A 19,572-nucleotide genomic window follows, 5' to 3' on the forward strand; every position below is an offset into this window, starting at 1 on the left:
CAGGGATAGATCCATATTAAAAAAGTATATCACTGTCACGTTTGGTTGTAATAAAGCAGTGCTTTACTGAATAAATCTTGAACTCCACCATAACTGTCAGAATTCTCCAGAGAACAGCTTACCCAAGACCCCTGTCCCCATCAATTTCTGTTCCTATTTAAGGCGTTTCCCCTATATCAGATCATCTTGATTTCTACTTAGTTGTCTTTACTTAATCTGAACTGACATGCTTTTTCTGGAGCATGTGAGTTGTTTTTTTAAATCCACATTGTTACAACCCGTCTAGGGCCAGGCCATAACATGAGTGAGGCCCTCGCTTCCCCCCCAAGACCCAAGCAGCCGCAAGAAACAAATCCGGTAGATACAAGGTGATTTATTTACAATGTGAAATAAAGGAACCAAAACGGGAGTGTCAACACTTCAGGGTGAGCCAAAGCCAAAACAATAAACAAAACAAATCTACACAAATCCCGCACCCCTGACCTTACCAAAACAAAGTCAAAAATAAAGACAGAGTCTGACCTCCTTAACTAACTCAAAACAGGAGAAAACGGGTGATCAAAAGAAACGGCAGCTCACCCCTACCCACTCCACTTCCACAACTTTTAAGCGCACTGCAGCCAGCGGCTGCCACAGGAATACTGCTGGGTCATGAGGAGAAACGCGAGGACCTCTCCCGCTGTAGCACTCCAGCCTCCTTTTAATGGGTGGGTCCTCCAGCTGGAACCAGTCACATCGGGGCGGTGTATCCACGCACCAATCGGAGCAGGGCCCTGGCACAGCTAAATTAACATAAAAAGACACAACACCTGCACAAACAAACATATGGGCATGCAAGTTCGTAACAACATCTTCAGTAGATAATATGTGACCAGCAATATTGTTGTTGTAGAGTCTGTCACTCATTAGTCAGACAAACTACCTTTATCTTTATCTGTGTTCAGCAATTTGTACTCTGTTAGAAGCTCGCTCACAAAACTTGCAATATGACTGTAATTTGCCCTGCTTAAGAAATTTGGCCTTATGTATGTTGTTAAAAACTAGAACAAAACAAATCCCCTCATTTGCTGTCACTAGAGCCTTTGGGCTTTGGGGTTGCCTGTTTTAGTTTTGACAAGTGTAAGAAGGTAAGAAGGAGGTGTCTGTGCTCCAGGGTTCGAATGTTCAGAAGGCCCCTACTTCTTCTTACAGATGTATAGGTAATCAAAATGAAAATTATTTTGTCACTGAGCTGTTTTATTTAAATACTACGTATCGCAGAGAACACATGCCATCTTCAACATCTAATACAGCAAACACCGTCAGGTGTTGATCAATTGATAGCTAAGCCCCTCTCTTCATCCAGGGCACAACACTTCAAGTCTAATGAGACAGCTACAAAGTCAGTCATTGATCTCTGGCCCAAAGTGCTCAACTACCGCCAAATAAGCCTATTTGAGATCTAGCAAAGTAGTACAGCTGAGTTTGTATTTATGCAGATCAGTGGCACATCGTGATCTTTAGTGCACATTTTGGCATAATATTTTGTCTGCATTTCAGCCTTCTGAGACCACATCTAATCACAAGTGAATGGCAAAGCAAGCAAAAAAAAAAAGTTTTTGTGACAAGAGTGTGAGGTGCTAAGCTCATATAGCAGCCACAACTTAATCCTCTTTTTTCTTTTCTTTTTGGTACTCTCTTTTTTGAATTGCAGTAACTCTCTTTAGCTTTTGTGTTATCATGGTCCCAAAATAGAACCAGGATTGTACCATCTGATTACAGAAAGATTGCTTTGTAGGCTCATTTAAGGCATATAAAATTATACTCCATGTCAAACTAAAAGACAATTAAAAACAAGATAATGACTTTAGTATAAACATTTCCTACTTATACTGACATTATTGCTACACTACACCCACAGTAGTAGAGCAATTTCAGTAAATGACTTTAAATGACTTTAATGAGACTTTAAATCTGAAGGATTTAAAGGATTACCATTAACCAGACTAACCAGCTGATCTATACTACGGCAGCAGTGATCAGTGAGATACTTGGCTACAAGTTGAACAGCCACAAGGAGCAGTACCCTCCATGGAGAAGGAGACTAGAGGCCAAGATCAAGGTAGCATGTAGGGAAGTTAGCCAAATATCGGAGGTGCGATGAAGAAGGTGCCTAAGAAGTATAGCAAGCTGTCCATACTGGAGGCCTTGGAAACTGCCAAGCAAAGACTCACAGCCTTGGTCAGTGACTTAAAGAGGTATACCAGAGAAATAGAAGGCAGGAGAATAAACCAGCTGTTCTCCACAGAAACGTCCAAGGTGTACTCTCAGTGGCAGGGGAACAATGTGAGACATCGATTTACTGATCCACACCACCAGGATCTACAGTAAGGACATTGGAATAGCATTCGGATTGGAGAAATGTAGAGGGATGTTAACGAAGAGAGGGAAGGTTTTCAAAATTGAGGGGATTGCACTACCAGAAGGTAACATTGCAGACACTGAGGACAATTACAAGTACCTGGGAATCCTACAGGCAAATGGCAAATACAAAGAGGCCACTAGCAAAACTGTAACCACCAAGTACCTGCAGAGGGTCGGTCAAGTCCTGGGAATTCAGCTGAACGGTAAGAACAAGATCCGGGCTATCAACATGTACGCCCCTGCCTGATCAGGTACCCTGCTGGGATACTAATCTGGCCCAAGGAGGAGATAGAAGCCACTGACATCAAGATGTGGAAGCTCCTGACCATGCTTGGAGGGTTTCACCTCAAGTCCATTGCCCTTAGACTGTAAGTTAAGCTCAAGGAAGAAGACCGGGGACTAGTGTCAGGACCAGGATGAGACAATGAATATCCGCGAATACATCAGGAAGATGACCACAGCCAACTGTGTGCTCATTGAATACCTCAGGCAGCAGAAACCCAAGAAAGAGGAACAAGAGAAAGAACCATCATGGACGCCCCTGCACAGTATGTACCAACAGCAGACAGAGGAAGTGGCTGACATCCAGAAATCCTACTAGTGGCCGGACAAAGCTGGACTGAAATACAGCACAGAGGCACTAATCATGGTAGCACAGGAACAAGCTCTAAGCACAAGACCCATAGAGGCTGATGTCTACCACACCAGGCAAGACCCCAGGTACAGGCTGTGTGAAGATCCTCCTAAAAAATCCAGCACATAACAGCAGGGTGCAAGATGCTAGCATGGAGGGCATAGATGGAACACCATAACGGGTCGTGCACAATATTCTAGATGTTCCTAGGACTGCACTCTTCTGGATAGAGATCCCAGATGTAGTTTCTGGATTCTGCTGCAACCACTCATTTATTCTCCTATCTGTCCTATCTTATGCCGTCTTGTTCCAGTAACCCATTTCCCATCAGGATATCCTGGTTCCTGAACATCTGATGCACTAATTGTTAATATTTTGTCTGTGCCAGTCTGGCATCTTTTCGACAGTTTTAGCTTCTACTGAAAAAAGCTTCCTGGACAAAAACTATTTTTTCATGCATCATATTGTGTTTCACAGTAACGTTCTCATTATTATAACATTTTTGTTGATATGTTAACAGTTTTAGCTACTGGCTGTAACAGTACTGTACATGCACAATGGGTCAAAAAACTGTGGAGACAGTGAAAAATTATTTCTGACTGCAGAAGTCAACCAAATACTTTTTACACCAGGACATAGTAAAAGTGAAACTTGGTTACCTCGCAGAAGACTGGACATTTGCAACCTGTTACCTGTAGCTTCTCATCTAGAAGTTCACTTTTGCTCAGTTTGTGTTCCATTACGCAGGTGCATTTTTATATTACTTTTGTAAGTCATTTAATATAGTTTTTTTTTTCCAGCAATGTCACTAAATGTGTTGACTATAAACAATTTCCACATATTCATGGGTAACATATAGTGCTACAATTAATAGGTTTAAATCACAAAATTGAAATAAAGTGATGTGTTAATAATGGAGCACCGAATCAATATGCTACAGAATTTTATTTCACAACTCCTTTCTCACCTCTCCTGAGCAGATGGCTTGTAAAAGAAAAAAAAGCCAACAAGTAATCATATGTGCAGTAAATGGTGCTAGTTATGTTCCTGTGGAGAGACTACAGATGGCATGGTGATAGTCTTGCTTCACAGTGCATGTGCAGTTTTTGACACACCCTTTAAACTACCCCAGTGGGAACTTTTAGCATAGACCATGTCACTACCCATTACAAAGCCAAGTATCCAAACAAAAGACTAGTAAATCAGAGAGGAAGTGACTTTTTTAAGGTATCTGTCTTCCTTTGGTCTTGGTCTGACCTAGCCAGCAAGTTAAGCAAATTATTTTTGGTTAAAGATTAAAAAAACACTTATGTAATATTTGTTTATAGTGGCAGACAAATATCAAATTGTAAAGATAATAAATATTAATCATTTCATTAGTAAGGCAAGGCAAAGCAAGTTTACTTGTATAGCATCTTTCATCCAGAGCAAAAAACCAGACAAATACATTAAAATTCTATAAATGAATAAAAAAAACCCCAAAAAGGTAAAAATGAGAAAAGTAAAAGAAATTTAAAACTATGAATTATGTTTAAGAACAATTCTGTCTTCTTCCTTTTTTTCTGTTTACTTCTTTAAATCCTTAAAGTAATATTTTATATTTAAGGATTTAAATATGGCTGTTACCATAGGATGGACACATAAAATATTCAAAACATATTCAACAGATTGTATACGAACAAATAATATCTAGCTAAAAATCTGTTTGCAGTAGTCATCTTGTTGCGGTTGTTGCAGTTATCTTGCTGTTGTGTTCTGTAATTTGGGCTGATCAGTATTCACAGTTAACTGGAAGTAGGAAAGATCTCCAATCAGCAGCTACTCATACTGGTTACCTACTTAAAAATGGCAAAATTTTGCTGATTTGCTTTTTCAGGATAGGTTTTTGTGGTGCAACTTCTATGCTATCTTCTATGTCTTCCATCTTCTATGCAGCCTTTAGCTTTCTACAGATATTACCATTAATCAACATGAACTGTGATTAAACCTAGACACAAATGACTTAACAACCTCTTGCCTTAATGAAACAATAGTTTTGCAATCATATATTAAATCAGCATCTAGTAGCATTTACATTCATACTAAATGAGGCATAGCTTTAGTAGTGAAGTTGCACTTACATTAGCTGATTAGCATCAGTTGTTTCATTCATGCTTTATAATCACTGACTCATTCTTTAGCTGCTTGCCTAAATCTAGCATTTCTGTTTATGCATTGTGACCATCCTAACTGGATTTCTGATCTATTCTTGCTCTACCACTCCATTACATAGGCCCTTATACATTCCACAATACTGTGGTATTTCTTAGAAACTGTTCACTAATATTTCACTGATATTGCTTCAGAAATGTCCATTGTCCATGTTAGATTTTACAGGTATTAAAGTGGGTTTTGGTAGGTAGGAGGACCCTTAGATTTGGGTGTAGAAGTGCAAAGTAGGGAAAAGAATCCCTTTGAAATGAGTCAGAATCATTTGTATCTCTGTGTGCAGGCTATGGTCACCTAACCTTTGCATCTGAAATGAGTTAGGACATTACAAGTAATCTTTAAGTATAGAACATGCAAGTATATGTTTCTACTGTAAAATCAGTGTGACAATTGCTTTAAAGTGTCTTTGGGATGGCTTTAAACTTTGGTTTATTTTTACACATAAATATCTTTTGTGTCTTCATTAGAAAAGGGATTTTTGTTGGTGTGTACACTCTTAGAAAGGATGTGTTAAAAAATGACACAAAAATGTGTTGTTACACTATTAACACATTTTGTGTGAATTTTAACATAACATGTGTAAGAAAATGTGTAAACATTGAAAAAATGTGTAAAAAGCTTAACACACTTGATGTGTTGCACAGTTTAGCACATTTTGTGTGTTATTTTCAGAATCTAACAACAGGACCTAAAATTAGCAGCTCAGTTATTTGATGTTAGCCCTGTGTTTAGTGAAATAAATTGTAATGTATTATAACAATATTAACTGAATAAATAAAATGTTTAGTTATTGTTTGTTTTCCATAACCCTTTCCTCATTACTTTCAACAAATAAAACATTTTATAATGTAATGTGGAGCAAGGTGTGTATGGTGTACTAAAATTCTGAAAGAAGATACATTTTTTTTATTTCTCAATATGTATGGCATACCAATTGATGGCCATGGCTATACTATAACCATAAGTATCCACACAGAACAGGCTTAATTTTGACCGTAAAATGTGAACTAGGGCAATACAATTGAAGTAAAAGTAGGAAATTAAATGAGTAAGAATCCACATGCTGAAAATTGAAACAAATTCTGCCCAGCAACATGACATACCAGCGGCGGGAAGGGGGCGCTATCTTTTCGCGCCACTGAGACAAAGGAGACAAAGATGGAGGTTATGTTGCCTACTATGTTGTCAGACCTTACAGTAAATATAATTTACCAGTTTATCTTAATGTACTGAAAATATGTCGGGTTTCTGGAAGAATGTGAAACTTTGAATTTATATAAAATATAGGAGTTTTGAGTTTAAGCGCTGTTAATTACTGCTTAACTATACCTAGCTAACCTTAATGTAACAGTCTTGCTAACATATCCTACTCTTAATTTTAGTACTAGTTCTTGGCTTTAGTGCCATACTTCATTAGAGTTAATGTGTTTTTTGTAGTAATTTTATGTATTACTTTACTCATGTATTTATCTATTTACTTTATTTATGTATTAGAGTAATTGCTCTTAGAACCAGTGTGGTAGTTGGCTAGTGGCTCCGACAGGCATTCTGGTGTCTATGAGCAACGCCAGAGTCAGCACCTAACATTTGCAGTGTTGTGTAAAATGACAATATTGTTGTTAGCTCTGAATATAGCAAATGTAGTTATCACCGCGACCATTCGTTTGCTAGCACAGAATAGGAATTTAAGACTGAGTAACTTTAGTTTGATGTCGCCTAGGTCAAAGCCAAGCTCAGCACGTGGGCTGTGTGCTTGATAGGTTGCTAAAGTATAACACTGATTTCATGGAATATTTTGATGTTGACAATGAGGTAGACGTTAAGGACTTTGATAGATTCCATATCTTCCTGTCAGCCAGAGGGCCACCGATGGAAACCTCTCTTAGGGAGATTAGACAAAATCAGGTACACTTTGCATTTCTTCAGTTTCCCAAGTCATAAAATGTGTTTTAACAGTTGTCTGTGAAGGTTCTCAGTCATCCACTGTGAGCGACCATCTTTGAACAGAGGCGGGGGTTTACGACACCAACTCTCTGCCATCTATAATCCAGTTTTGAGATCCCTTCCCAGACGCCTTAACGCCCACTCACATCCTAGGCCATCTGACCTCAGGAATTCGCATGATAAGGTGGGGCCAGGTTTCACAATGAACACACCCGAAACTCTGGCTGATTGGGACCCACACCCAGTTTCACACCTTGGCTCAGGCGATTAGAGGATCATCAGGGGGTCCTTTTGTCCCTCTGTGGGGGGAAACTCCCACTAGGTTTATATCTGGGACTCTCCACCATTTGACCTTAGAACTGAAGAAGCTTCTCGGATGAGAGGTGAAACGTCTTCAAGCAACTTAAAGAAGTCCAGACGCTTTTCTTTGCAAGCTCCTTTGACTGTTTTAACAGTTATTAACTATTAGTCAGGATCAGATTTATTCACCAAGTAGCAACTAGAAGATAAAATCAATTTAATTATTATTCAGAATTTCTTTTAGTCATTGCGTTATAATCACGGTAATTAAGAAACCGCCTTCTTCTGCTGCAGCTTTTTGAGTAAACTCATGCTTCTATGCTCTGTGGAAATTTGCTGTCATGACTTTGAAGATTATTGCAGAGAGGTAAAGTGTCTGGTGTTGCCTTTATACAGTCTACCATTACCACAGAAGAACAAAGTCAACCCCTGAAGTCACTACTCAAGAGGAAAGCCCCACAGATTCTTAAGGAGTATGAAACTACAGGTACCCTGTCAGTGCCATCGAGGAAGCTTCTTGTGAAGACTTGCATTGGGGATTTGGTGGAGAGGTGTGGTTAGTAAGTATAGCACCTTACTGCACTTTGTTAAAATTTTGCAATGAATGTTTTTCTTTAAAAATGTTGAAGTGCACAGGAGTTAAAAAAAAGGTTACCTTTATTTTCCAGTTACCCTCTTAGTGCAGAGAAGTTGACTGTAACAAAAAGCATCATCACCACTTTTCATCCCTGAGTGTCCGAGTGGCAGGACAGGGGGAAGGATTTGTAAGTAAATTTAGCATTTTAATAATGTAAATTCCACTACATACTTGCACTTGTTCCCACTTACTGTGTATCTTTTAACCTTTATCTCATTATTTATTAGAGCTTTTTTTTTCTCAGTTAAAATTGCTCAGCTGTTACCCATATACCTCTGTCCTTTCTTCCTTAGGAGCATTATTATGATCCAGTCTCTCATTGTGGATTCCTAGAGACTAAACTGCGCAACCTTAGACGGAATCTCGACCAGGGGCAGAGACGTTATAAGAAGCGAAAAGTGACCAATGACTGTGGTGAAGACAAGAAGCTCAGGCAAGAGGATGGGAATACCAGCAGCACAGATGAGTGGGTCACCCTGATCAAAAGATTGCGGCCCTCAGCTGAGAACCTTCCAACTATCATGTCAGGCATGGAGGAAACATACACCAGTCGCAGAGCCTGGATTAGCAAGGACTCCCCCACTGCTGCTGAAATATTCAGAGAGTACCCACGGTCTTTGGACATGCCAAGTCTGGTAAGTTGCTTGGTTCCCTGGTAATGGTTTATGTACTTCTTCTCCACTCAGTTGTGTATTGCATACAAAGTATGTAACAGGAGTGGATACATTTGGAGGTATGTTTATGAGCTCCTAGTGAATATTTTGAAAGTTTTATAATTTCAGAGTTGGATCTTTATTTACTGGGCTTTTATTACAATGAGCATCACGTTTCAGATGATCCAAAATCTTAGTCGTGCCACCAAATGACTATCTAATAGTAGGGACATCAAATGACAATGCAGAAGGTGCTGCTCGTGGAAGTGAAAAAACGACAAAAAGATCACCTAAATTTGTACGAAACTCTGCTTTCAGCAGCACTATTTTCAGCAAAAAAAGCTCTACAGGACAAACCGCAGACAGACAAAATAAGAAATTGGCTGCTAGAAAGTTGAACATCAGCTAAAAAGTCCTAATTTTTTTCTCAGGGTCTGATGGGACCCAAATCATAGCTAAAATTAAGGAATAATAGACTTGTATTCAAATACCACTCCAAGTAAATTGTTATGTTTCACTGTGTAGGTAAGCTTGATGTGGAAGTGGGTAACAGAAATGTGATACTGTAAGGTTTGATTTTAGCCATACAGCTACCAAATGGGCAGCATGTACTTTTAATTTCATGTATTTAATGCTTAATTTTAAACTTAAACACTTTTTTTCTCTCCATTAGCTGGACTTGGAGTTTGGCAAGCTTACAGGAGGAAAGGTGGACCTCTTTTTACGAAAATGGGAAGCCAGTATCATTCCGAAACTCAAATCAGTAGCTGCCCTGGAAACAAGAATGTCCTCTCTGTTGAAGGATTTTGAAGAGAAGACTGAAGGTATTTTTCCATCCCTCCGCCTCACGTTTACTATTGGAAAGTAAGAAAAAAAGGATGATCAAATTAATAGTTCTGTTTACTTTAGATGACAAGTAAGTGGATGTTAAAGGCTGAATAGAAAAACTATACAAGAAGGGGTTATATTTTTAAATTTTGTTGTTCTTTTTCAAAGAAATTGTTAGATGCCACCCTTTGGTAAATGGATTGAAATATGTCTATGTTTACTGATGGGGGAGAATGAGGTCTATGGAGATGGTTGTAAGGAGAATTTAAATTATGTGGCCTTGGGCAACCTTATTAGCTGCACATATAAGCCAAATGAGGTGCCTTAAGCCTCTGCATTTCTGATTTCATCTATTCACAAAAGAAAAAGTCATTTTTGATGTACATCTCATAATTCATTAAATAACACATTTCTGTATTTTGAATAATTTTACATCTTGCTTTTCTTTGTTAGATGAGGCTTGTTACACTGCCCTTGTGGTGTTAACACACCTGCTCCCACCAGTTGGTGCCAGTCGTTGCAGCCTTAAATCAGCTATAACGCACTTGGTTGATTTTGATTATTCAGTACAATTCTCATGGTATTTACCTGAGGAAAGCATTTGTCAACACCTGACTGAATACTTCTCTAAAAATCTATCTTTATCTTCCCCATCTCCAAGCCTGGAACAAGTATTGCATCGCTTTGCAGTGATCCTGAAGCATCATCCACAACACACCAACCCCAGCTGATATGCATCGGTGATCTAAAGAGTGCAACCAGGCAGTACATCATTGTTGCTAAGAATGACAAAGTAACCATTCCTCTGAATGATGGCCTGACGTGTGGTGTGGATAAGCTTTTCAAACTGTACTGTGTATGTAACTTGTCCTATCCAGCACCGCTTGGCTCCGTCTTCACCTTCTTTGAGTTTGTCTATGACCTGCCGCTGTCCACCCAAAGGAAAACCAAAGTACTGGAGCTGATTGCACAGATTAAAGCATGCAAGTAAAATGTTCACCTGTCCAAAATGTAGAGAGTCTCTGTTCACAGAGGTGAGAAACCTCATTTGGCATCTTCGTCAAATACACTGCTTATCAGATGGACAAAACTTGAAAATTATATGTAGCCAAGATGGCTGCCCAAGGACGTATTATAACTTAAATTCATTTTCAAAGCACCTGCATAGATCTCATTCTACTTCATCTTCAATGGATGCTGACTCAGTTCAACCTTCTTACCAAGGAGAGACATCAAACAGTTCAGTTGAAACTGATGATCTAGTTCCTGATGTTTTGGAGATACCCAGTGATGTATGCATCATCAAATATTACTTTAACAGATGTTACAAGAAGTGTAAACTGTACAAAGGAGTTGCTTGAGAAAACTGTAGACTGTTTGCAACAGTCAACTGCTGCTTTGTTGAGTAGCTTGGATGTACCACAAGACAGTGAGGCTGTTCAAGCATTAATGAAGGAGTTTGAAAGTGCTAAAAACATATTTGAAGATGTAGACACGAAATATAAAATGATCAAATACTTCACTGAGAAGTCTTCCCTTGTTAAACCACAGGAAATATTTCTGGGTCACAGGTCAGATACTGTAAGAAAAGATGGTCAGATGAAACAGGTTTTGGCAGCAGATACATGCCAGTATGTATCAGTCATTGAAACGCTCAAGTTTTTATTCCAACATGAGGACATTCAGGACTTCTTTGTTCAGAATAAGAAGAACACTGATGCCAAAATGCGTGATTACTGTGATGGCTCTCACTTTTCCTCACACCCATTGTTTAAAATGTACCCTGATGCTCTTCAAATACAACTTTACTTTGATGACTTTGAAATGTCAAGGATGCATACAGCTCCTCCTCCCTCCCCCCACTTGGTAGGTCAGATCATAACCTGATTCACCTCACCCCCTGCTATGTGCCAATTGTGAGGAGGGAACCTGTGACCACGATGAGCGTTAGGAGGTGGTCAGAGGAGGCCTTAGCGGAACTACAGGGCTGTTTTGAGGTGACCAACTGGGAAACACTCTGTGAGCCTCACGCCGAGGACATCAATGGGCTTACCGAGTGTATCACAGACTACATAACTTTCTGCACCGACTCCATTGTTCCAGCTCAGACTGTTCATTGTTACCCAAATAAGAAGCCGTGGGTGACTAAGGATATCAAAGCCCTCCTCAACAACAAGAAGAGGGCTTTCAGAGGGGGCAATAAAGAGGAGGTGAGGAAGGTCCAGGTGTTACTAAAGGACAAGATCAGAGAGGCTAAGGACAATTACAGGAGGAAGCTGGAGTGGAAACTCCAGCAGAACAGCATGAGAGAGGTGTGGAGGGACATGAAGGAAGACCATCACTGGATTCAGGCCAACCAACAGCAGGGGAGCTGAGGGAGGTGAGAATAGAGCTAACGAGTTGAATTTGTTTTTCAATAGATTCGACACCACAGTGTCTGCTCCCACCCCCACAACCTCACCTGTAGTCAGCCTGGAATCCAGAGCCACACCACTGTGCCAGCCTCTCTCTTCACATGGTGCTGTTGCCTCCTGTGAGATTCATGACACCCCTCCCCCACCCATCACCTTCACTCAATACCAGGTTGAGATGGTTGAGGTTGAGGTTCAGGTTGAGATGCAAATGAGGAGACTTCACTCAGGCAGTCTACTGGACCAGACGGAGTGAGTCCCCTCGTCCTCAAGACCTGTGCCCCCCAGCTGTGTGGAGTCTTTCATAAACTGTTTATGCTGAGTCTGAGTCTGCAGAGGGTACCAGTGATGTGGAAGACATCATGCCTCGTCCCTGTACCAAAGACGCCACGTCCCAGTGGCCCCCAGGATTACAGGCCCGTGGCACTGACCTCCCACATCATGAAGACCCTGGAAAGGCTCATCCTGGACCAGCTGCGACCCATAGTAAGACCACATCTGGATCCCCTTCAGTTCGCTTATCAGCCTCGTCTCGGAACTGAGGACGCCATCATCTACCTGCTCAATCGTGTCTACACCCATCTGGATCAGCCGGCGAGCACTGTGAGGGTCATGTTTTTTGACTTTTCTAGTGCTTTCAATACCATCAGGCCGACCTTCCTGGGTGATAAGTTAGCAGCGATGCAGGTGGATGCTTCTCTGGTGTCCTGGATTGTTGATTACCTGACAGGAAGACCACAATATGTACGTCTCCCACATTGTGTGTCTGACAAAGTAATCAGCTCAGGATTTTCTACGAGTCTGTTGTGGCCAGTGCGATCCTCTATGCTGTTGCATGCTGGGGGAGCAGATGCCAACAGACAATAAACTAATCCGTAAGGCCAGTAATGTTGTGGGGATGGAGTTGGACTTCCTCAAGGTGGTGTCGGAGAGGCGGATGTTGTCCAAAATAAAGACAATGTTGGATAACACCTCCCACCCACTCCATGACATGCTGGTCAGTCACAGGAGCATGTTCAGTGAGAGACTGAGAGTACCGAAAAGCACCACTGAACGACACAGGAAATCTTTCCTGCCTGTGGCCATCTCCCTGTACAACGCATCCACTTAACACACTGTTTCCTGCTACAACTACACGTTTCTTTTTCAGCTATTTATTAATAAGTGACTATATAAGTGACTATATATATATATATATATATATATATATATATATATATATATATATATATATGAGATGAGATGATGAGACAAGGAACATCCAAGAATACATTGGGAAGATGGCCCCAACTGACCGAGTGCTCAGTGAATACCTCAGGCAGCAGAAACCCAAGAAAGAGGAGGGAGACGAGGAACCATCATGGAAGGACAGGCCCCTGCACGGTATGTACCACCGGCAGATAGAGGAGGTGGCTGATATCCAGAAATCCTACCAGTGGCTGGACAAAGCTGGACTGAAAGACAGCACAGAGGCACTAATCATGGCAGCACAAGAACAAGCTCTGAGTACAAGATCCATAGAGGCTGGGGTCTATCACACCAGGCAAGACCCCAGGTGCAGGCTGTGTAAAGATGCCCCAGAGACTATCCAGCACATAACAGCAGGGTGCAAGATGCTAGCAGGCAAGGCATACATGGAACGCCATAACCAAGTGGCCGGCATAGTGTACAGGAACATCTGTGCCGAGTATAACCTAGAAGTCCCGAGGTCAAAATGGGAGATGCCCCCAAGGGTGGTGGAGAATGACCGAGCTAAGATCCTGTGGGACTTCCAGATACAGACGGACAAAATGGTGGTGGCTAACCAACCGGACATAGTGGTGGTAGACAAACAGAAGAAGACGGCCGTAGTGATCGATGTAGCGGTTCCCAATGACAGCAATATCAGGAAGAAGGAACACGAGAAGCTGGAGAAATACCAAGGGCTCAGAGAAGAGCTCGAGAGGATGTGGAGGGTGAAGGTAACGGTGGTCCCCGTGGTAATCGGAGCACTAGGTGCGGTGACTCCCAAGCTAGGCGAGTGGCTCCAGCAGATCCTGGGAAAAACATCGGAGATCTCTGTCCATAAGAGCGCAGTCCTGGGAACAGCTAAGATACTGCGCAGGACCCTCAAGCTCCCAGGCCTCTGGTAGAGGACCCGAGCTTGAAGGATAAACCGCCCGCAGGGGCGTGCTGGGTGTTTTATATATATATATATATATATATAGTCACTTATGTATGTATATAGGTTAGCCAACTAACAGAGTTGCAGAAAGGTGCAGCAAAGAAGGTGCATAAGAAATACAGCAAACTGTCCATACCTGAGGCCTTGGAAACTGCCAAACAAAGACTCACAGCCTTGGCCAGCCGCTTGAGGAGGTACACCAGAGAGATAGAAGGCAGGAGAATAAACCAGCTGTTCTCCACAGAACCAGCAAAGGTGTACTCTCAGTGGCAAGGGAACAATAAGAGAACAGCACCACCAAGGCTGGAGACAGAGCAATACTGGAAGAGCATATGGGAGAAGGACGCAACCCATAACGGCAATGCTCAGTGGCTAGTGGATCTGAGGGCAGACCATAGCGACCTCCCTGAACAGGGTCCAGTAACCATCACAGTGGCAGATATCCAAGAAAGGGTCTCCAGTATGAAGAGTTGGACAGCACCAGGGCCCAACATGGTTCACGCCTACTGGCTGAAGAAGCTGACTGCACTCCACAAGCGTCTGGCAGCACAAATGAACCAGCTGCTAGTTAACGAGAGACACCCGGAATGGCTAACTGAAGGTCGAACGGTCCTGATCCCCAAGGACCCCAAGAAGGGACCGGTCCCCTCCAACTACCGACCAATAACCTGCCTCAGTACTACATGGAAGCTCCTGTCAGGCATCATATCGGCTAAGATGAACAGGCACATGGGTCAATACATGAGTGGGGCACAGAAAGGGATTGGCAAGAATACCAGAGGCGCAAAACACCAGCTACTGGTAGACAGAACAGTCAGCCAAGACTGCAAGACCAGACTGACCAACCTGTGCACTGCCTGGATTGATTACAAGAAGGCCTATGACTCAATGCCCCACAGCTGGATACTGGAATGCTTAGAATTGTACAAGATCAACAGGACCCTAAGAGCCTTCATCAGGAACTCAATGGGGATGTGGCGTACAACACTAGAGGCCAACTCCAAGCCCATAGCACAAGTCACCATCAAGTGCGGGATCTACCAAGGAGATGCTCTGTCCCCACTGCTGTTCTGCATAGGCCTGAACCCCCTCAGTGAGATCATTAACAAGACTGGCTACGGATACCGACTACGGAATGGAGCAGTTGTCAGCCACCTCCTGTACATGGATGACATCAAGCTGTATGCCAAGAGTGAACGAGACATTGATTCACTGATCCACACACCAAGGATATACAGCAATGACATCGGGATGTCGTTCGGGCTGGAGAAGTGTAGTCGAATGGTAACAAAGAGAGGGAAGGTAGTCAGAACTGAGGGGATTGAACTACCAGAAGGCAACATTGCAGACATAGAGGACAGTTACAAGTACCTGGGATTTCCCGCAGGCAAATGGGAACCATGAAGAGGCCGCTAGAAAGGCTGCAACCACCAAGTACCTGCAGAGGGTCAGGCAAGTCCTGAGGAGTCAGCTGAATGGTAAGAACAAGATCCGGGCCATCAACACCTACGCCCTGCCCCAAGTGACCGAGTGCTCAGTGAATACCTCAGGCAGCAGAAACCCAAGAAAGAGGAGGGAGACGAGGAACCATCATGGAAGGACAGAGCCCTGCACGGTATGTACCACCGGCAGATAGAGGAGGTGGCTGATATCCAGAAATCCTACCAGTGGCTGGACAAAGCTGGACTGAAAGACAGCACAGAGGCACTAATCATGGCAGCACAAGAACAAGCTCTGAGCACAAGATCCATAGAGGCTGGGGTCTATCACACCAGGCAAGACCCCAGGTGCAGGCTGTGTAAAGATGCCCCAGAGACAATCCAGCACATAACAGCAGGGTGCAAGATGCTAGCAGGCAAGGCATACATGGAACGCCATAACCAAGTGGCCGGCATAGTGTACAGGAACATCTGTGCGGAGTATAACCTGGAAGTCCCGAGGTCAAAATGGGAGATGCCCCCAAGGGTGGTGGAGAATGACCGAGCTAAGATCCTGTGGGACTTCCAGATACAGACGGACAAAATGGTGGTGGCTAACCAACCGGACATAGTGGTGGTAGACAAACAGAAGAAGACGGCCGTAGTGATCGATGTAGCGGTTCCGAATGACAGCAATATCAGGAAGAAGGAACACGAGAAGCTGGAGAAATACCAAGGGCTCAGAGAAGAGCTCGAGAGGATGTGGAGGGTGAAGGTAACGGTGGTCCCCGTGGTAATCGGAGCACTAGGTGCGGTGACTCCCAAGATAGGCGAGTGGCTTCAGCAGATCCCGGGAACAACATCGGAGATCTCTGTCCAGAAGAGCGCAGTCCTGGGAACAGCTAAGATACTGCGCAGGACCCTCAAGCTCCCAGGCCTCTGGTAGAGGACCCGAGCTTGAAGGATAAACCGCCCGCAGGGGCGTGCTGGGTGTTATATATATATATACATATACATATACATACACACACAAATATATACATACAATATATATACAAATATATATGTGTGTGTGTGTGTGTATATTGTACTATTCTTAGTTAGCGTATTGTCTGTCTTGTTAATATTTGTTTATAATGGAGCACTGTAACAAAGAAATACCCCAGGGATCAATAAAGTATTCTGATTCTGATTATTTAATTAATTTTTTGTTAAATCCTCAAGTAAAAGTACAGGATTGAATGAATCTAACTGTCAGAAGCTTAAACTCAACATCAACTACGTTACACTTGATGTAATTTGACTACTACCCTGAACACCATAGACACTGTGTACCAGTCCAACATAGTGCATTACTGTAAATTCACCACAGAAAGGCCCGCTATTTATCCTGCACTAAACCACATTTTAGTAATTTTTTCATGCAACCATTTAATATTGAAAAATTTGTGTACCTCAGTTTGTTTTGCATATGTGATTTTAAAAAAATCTTTTAATTTCCAGTTTAACAAATGCCACTGAAATGTCCTTACCTTTAAATATTACTTCTCTTCTTCCTCCCCTTTCAAGTCTTTCTTACATCTTTCTCCATCTCCGAGTGGCACTATCACTCATTCTCATCTCTCCTTGGGAAATGCAGCAGCTGGACTGCTAACAGACACAATGTGTGACAAATTGCACAGAAACAGTTTGTGTGTTTATTGATATTTGTTGAGTTGTTAAAAGCATTCCATTTGAAATTACCTGCCAGAACACTTTATTCCCTTTAAGCTCTCTCCTCCTTGGTAGTGCTAGCTAGATGCTGAAGTACCACGACCACAACTTCAGGACTTCTGCACATGTTCCACCATACTTTAACCCCTCAGTATAGCACTACAAATAATACATAAATTATATGTACCGTATTTGCTCCTTTCATCCCTTTTTTATGCAACAAGTCCTGGTGATGGAAGATACAGGACTTGCTTTTGTGTTTTTGCTCGTTCTCATTTGCTATGTAAATGTATTCTACTGAAACAGGGCCTATAAGTTATGATTAAATTGACATTACTGTACTTTTTGTTCAATGTGTCTAGGTCAATACAGTGAATCCATCTAATAATTCAGTAGAATATTGGACAAAAAGAACATTCAGAGAGGTTAAAGCAAGGACCGCTGCGTGGCAAAAATACAGCATATTGACTCAGGCACTTTCTAATAAATGATATTGAACTGCCACACATTGCGCCACCTCAGGATGTTCTGCAGAGGACAATATGAGTTCAGTATTTTCAGTATGATATTGAACAGTTCTTATTTAGCTCTTTTGAGAGCGTAAGACTGGAAAAAGAAGTGACACTATTCAAATAATAATAATCCCCTTTTCATGGCACAGTGACCAGTACATATTTCCTTAATGACAAGTTTGACATAATGTCACAGCTTTGCAGCAGAGAATTCCAATAGTTTCCTCTTTCAGTACACTCCATATCTGTCAGACCACACAGGATCACCGTGCCTCTGGCTAAATGGCCTGTTTGGACAGTTTTTATTTCTTTATTTTTATCTTGTCTGTTTTCTTATTCTTTGCATGTTTTTACAACAGGGATCTCTGGCAGTTGGAAGGTCAAGGCTGAAAAGGTTACAAAGCTTTTGTTGATGTCCCCTCAATGTCTGAAGAAGTCAAATTATTATTCATTTTTAGAAGCCATTTTCAAGGCATGTTAAGGCTTCCTTCATCTTGCACTGTATCTTATACTTGCAATTTGAGTCTGTTTTACTCATGTTTTTAAACACTATCTTATCTGTCTTTTCCAATATCTTTATTTTTTTATACTAACAATGGTCTTGAAAGGACTACTTCCACGGGTAGTGCAGAGATTTGTATTTTTTAGCTCCTCTTTATGATTTTGTAAACATTTTTGGCGTGCTGCTCTATGGCTATTGATAACATTTTCTTTAAACCTGGAATAAGGTAATTTTTAGTTCCTTTTGGCAGGACAGAAACAAAACTTTGGTAATTCAGATGTTGTTTTCTCACTAATGTTTTATGCACTATATAAGATATTGTCTTTGAATTTTTACTTAAAACTCTGATATAATATTACATGAAACTTCTTTATTTACTTTTTCATTATTGTTTTTAAGGAAGAATTGTGTGAATTTTATTTGAAGCCTGATTTATAACTACGCAGTACCTGCATCATTTTTATATTTTTAATCTTGTCATCAAATCAAGTAAAAATTCCATGCTTTTTTCAGCAGCATACAAACAAAAACATCGTCCTCCAGTATTTAACTATTTAGCAAGATAGCCTGGATCAGTTTAGAACATACCATTTGTGCTGTCTGTCTATACTCTACATGGACATTTTCACCTTTCTAGACTGCTTCCTGGCTGGCTCCTCTCAGTTTGGTCAGCTTCAGTCAGTGTAAATGAGAAATGGACACTCCTGTGTTATACAAAGAGAGCTACAGTCTCTAATGAGACTGAAATAATCACAACTTTCAGAAACAATAGCTGACTGTGGCCACAGATGACAGCAGTTTAGGGGATTAGAGGTCGCTTTACTTGAGTACGTCTCAATTTATGTCTGTTTTTAGATTTGGCAAAGCAAGCACTGTTTGCCGTGCTTGCCCATATGGAAAAGAAATAGTAAAAACTTATATGTGATTACTGATGAAAGTGGCCACTTTCATGAGTAAATCATATAAGGCTTACATGATTTACTCATGAAAGTGGCCACTTTCTCATTACTTTCATACATTGTTTTAGTAAGTATCCAAAACATACAAGTTTCATTATATAATTTTTCACGGGATCTTATATCTGTTTTCACTCTTATATGCTTTTCATACAAGTTTCACACAAGACAGATACAAACTTTATAAGATTTATATATATCTTTTCCATATGGGTGTCCTGATGGAACGCCATTGTCTTTCTGTGTCCAGTTTTTCTTTTTTATATATAGCTTTATCAATACATATTCA

The 19,572-nt window shown here is 41.4% G+C and overlaps 1 pseudogene across 1 annotated transcript; it reads left to right on the forward strand.

Annotated features, from left to right (window-relative positions):
* Positions 1 to 3,049: 3,049 nt before the first annotated feature.
* Positions 3,050 to 10,598, forward strand: LOC146705940 (uncharacterized; annotated as a pseudogene). Its single transcript, XR_014921131.1, has 7 exons — positions 3,050 to 3,123; positions 7,006 to 7,150; positions 7,886 to 8,049; positions 8,158 to 8,253; positions 8,420 to 8,761; positions 9,453 to 9,603; positions 10,486 to 10,598. The product of XR_014921131.1 is annotated as an uncharacterized LOC146705940 (transcript).
* Positions 10,599 to 19,572: the final 8,974 nt, after the last annotated feature.

This window comes from Copadichromis virginalis, linkage group LG7 (assembly GCF_057382275.1).
Source record: "Copadichromis virginalis isolate Kocher_CV1m ecotype Utaka linkage group LG7, C_Virginalis_male_GT1.1, whole genome shotgun sequence".
NCBI classification, from domain to species: Eukaryota; Metazoa; Chordata; class Actinopteri; order Cichliformes; family Cichlidae; genus Copadichromis; species Copadichromis virginalis.